Raw genomic sequence first — 3,617 nt, forward strand, 5'->3', positions numbered from 1 at the left:
GGAAAGGTGGTATGAAAGAGGAGTCAAGGAAGCCATCTATGTTAAGCTGGAAAAACCTTCCCTTAACAGAGGTGGTGGCCTCAGACATCATCTTTCTACCACATACAATGCAGTGATTCCATCCATTCCCAGGAAGTTTGCACATACTCACAGTAAGAACAAAGGGCTGTCAATCAGTCCCCCTCCGGCAGTTTCATAGTCGTTAGCCAGTCGTTAGACACACCTGGCCCAGTCAGCCAGAACATCACAGGTAAGTATGGAAACATTTAGTGCTATTGTTTGTAAGTTTTTTTAAAGTTTTACCCAGACCCACCCACATAGGTCTGTAACCACATATAAACCATGTTTCCCCACCAAACAGTTAGAACTGATGAAGCTGCTTGGATGAGCAGCGAAACGTCTTCTAGAAAACTCTACAAGTCCAGACGCCTTGCTTCAATCTTCTCTACGTATGATGACCTGGATGACTGAGAATCTTCATCAACACACAAACTATGGAAACATTTAGTGCTATTGTTTGTGAGTTTTATCCAGACCACCCACTGAGGTCTGCAACCACATATAAACCATGTTTCCCCACCAACAGATCAACAACTGATGAAGCTGCTTGGATGAGCAGTGAAACCTCTTCAGGAAAACTCTACAAGTCCAGACACCTTGCTTCAATCTTCTCTACAAACATGCCAAATCAAACAGTTTTTACCAACAATGTTACACACTGAGTTTTGAAGGTCTTAACCACTAGTCTTAAATTGGAATGTTTACGACATGTGTGAAAAATTGTAATTCACGTGTGTTATTACCCATAGACTCCCATGTTAAAATGTCCAACTTCACAGCAGAAATGAACATGTTTACAGCCTGGTACAAAAAAACTTTTGTAGAGGGAAGGGGGAGAGAGTGGGGCACAGCAGGGAGAGAGTTCAGCTTCCTGACAGCCTGGTGGATGAAGCTGTCCCTCAGTCTGCTGGTCCTGGCCCCGCCTGCGCAGTCTCTTTCCTGATGGCAGCAGACTAAAGAAGCGGTGTAAAGGGTGGGTGGGGTCTCCTGTGATGCGGAGGGCCTTTCGGGTGAGACAGCTGTCGTAGAGGTCTTGGAGGGAGGGGAGAGGGACGCTGATGATCCTCTCAGCTATGAGAGGTGGCGGTGCAGGCTCCGTACCACAGTGATGCAGCTGGACAGGATGCTCTCAACAGCCCCTCTGTAGAAGGTGCACAGGATGGAGGGAGGGGCTCTGGCTCTTTTGAGCTTGCGGAGGAAGTAGAGGCGCTGCTGTGCCTTCTTGGTCAGGAATGCAGTGTTGTTAGTCCAGGAGAGGTCCTCAGTGATGTGCACACCCAGGAACCCCGTCGATGGTCAGAGGGGTGTGCTGACTGTGTGCTCTCCTGTAGTCCACAACCATGTCCTTTGTCTTCTCCACATTCAGGGAGAGGTTGTGGTCTCTGCACCACTCGGCCAGAAGGTGCACCTCATTCCTGTAGTTTGTTTCATCTCCACCGGAGATGAGACCCACCACAGTTGTGTCGTCCACAAACTTCACAAAGATGTTGGAGTTGTGTATCTTTGAAGAAGAACTTGTTTCTGTCACAGCTTTTGCCTTAAACATAAGCATCTTGTTTGAAGACAAACTTTGACAAACATTGAAGGCCAGTGTTTGGAGTAGTTGTTTGGTTTCTCCATTGTATAGAACAGAGCATGCCGCACTGCACTGGACTGCATATATCCAGGGGTGGCAGTAAAAAGCAGCTTCCCTGAGGGGAAACTCAGTGATGCTGTAACCTCTGTTATATATTTTAAAATACTTTAATAATCCCAGAAGGGAAATTGCTTAAAGCTGCTGCCAAGCAGTGTCATACAATGACCAGCACTGGAGGCAATGTGGGTAAAGGACACACAACCCTGCTCTACCACTGAGCCACTGCTGATGTTAGCTTCCCTTCTGGACTGCTGACTTGCCAGAATACTGACTGTTACTCCTGAATTCTACGTATAATTCCGGAATACTGATGACTATTCTGGAATGCTGCTGCTTATTCCGGATTTCTGCCTTTCATTCTAGGACAAAAAATGGAGTTCTTTGTGGCTCTGTGGCACAATGGATAGTGCATTGGACTTCTAGTTAAACACAGGAGAAGTGATTCAAAGGTTGTGGGTTCAAGTCCCACCAGAGTCAAAGTGCCTTTTAACTTCCTGTGGCGCCTTCCTTCAGGGTGGATACAGCTCCCGTCCTGAGAGCTAGAAAAAAGGACTGCACTCAGACATCCTGGAAAACAGCGTCGCTGCCCCCGGCTTTGTGACTGTACAGGTGGACAGAGATCTGACTGGTGTGAGATTTTGCTTGGCACAGAGGCAGCTAATAAACTGAAAAGGAGAACAGAAGATCTCTCAGCTGACATTCAGGCACAGCTGCTGGATAGACTGCGATCATGTAAGAAATGTTCCTTTCAGTTGGATGAATCGACAGAGCAGAGCATCTCCAGTGCTGCTCAGTTGATAGTTTTGGTGTGCTATCCCTGGAAAGGAGATATTTTGGAAGACTTTCTGTTCTGCAAGTTATTGCGCAGATAAAGTCTGTCAATCCAGAGATTAAAGCTGCTCACTGTATGCTGCTGAACATGAGGCACTGCTGGATCACTCTGAGGTGCGATGGCTGTCGCAATGGCTGCAGCACAGAGCTCAAACTGTACCGACCAGCTCAGAGGAGAAGAAGAAGGAGCAACATCACATCAGGAAGGCCCTGCAAACCTGTGGCTATCCCAGCTGGGCTGTCATCAAAGACCCACAGACAACAAGACAAAGACAACAACTGGCTGAGGAAGAACATTGTCACTGCAGAACTGAAGAAGCTACGGGGGAGTGTTGGTCCCACTTAAGATTAAAATTTAGGGTGTTTTCACACTTGCTCCCTTTCGGCCCTCTAAACGAATGCAGATCGATGACTCAGGATTTTTTGCTCTATTTAACTCTAACTCTATTTTCCCTGAATGTGCAGTAATTTAACCAGAAAACACAGGAGAAAGCCGACATTCTGCTTCAAGTGAAAACTACCCAGACTTCAGTGCAGTGGAGGAGTCTGAGAGCTCTAGTGGACCTGGTGTGAACAGAAAGAGGACTAAATTACATAAAACCAGTGACCCTGACATGATTTGAACATGCAACCTTCTGATCTGGACTCAGACGTGCTACCATTGCTCCATGAGGTCTGTTCACAGCTTCTGCTCTTCCAAGGACTCAGTTTAGCATGACATGATTAGCTTGATGTTCATATATGTGTTACACATTATTACTAGATGAGCTGCAGTGAAACATCCAAGCCACCACGTCCCAGCACATATCAGAGATGCAGAACAGATGGAACAGTCTTATGGAGTGATGGAGGCCATGAAGCCTCCTAAAGCTTTGAATGGAGCTGAAGTCATGATGCACTGATCTTTCTTTTTATATAATGTCTCATAAGTATTTGTTATAATATTGCCCCAAAAAGTCAGTCACACTTGTGTGAAACCAGCCTGTCCAGTTAGGATCAACACTGATTGTGGATCAGTTTCAGCTGCTGTTGTGCAAATGGAACAGACAACAGGTGGAAATGAGAGGCAGTTATCAAGACAGCCCCTATA

General features: G+C 46.3%; 1 non-coding gene across 1 annotated transcript; it reads left to right on the forward strand.

The window, feature by feature from the left end:
- The first annotated feature begins 2,081 nt into the window (after window positions 1-2,081).
- On the forward strand, window positions 2,082-2,173 carry trnar-ucu (transfer RNA arginine (anticodon UCU)). The gene is given in 2 exon segments: window positions 2,082-2,118; window positions 2,138-2,173. It is a non-coding gene; the product is annotated as a tRNA-Arg (tRNA).
- Window positions 2,174-3,617: the final 1,444 nt, after the last annotated feature.

The sequence above is a fragment of the Parambassis ranga genome, unplaced genomic scaffold (assembly GCF_900634625.1).
Source record: "Parambassis ranga unplaced genomic scaffold, fParRan2.1 scaffold_22_arrow_ctg1, whole genome shotgun sequence".
Classification (NCBI taxonomy): Eukaryota; Metazoa; Chordata; class Actinopteri; family Ambassidae; genus Parambassis; species Parambassis ranga.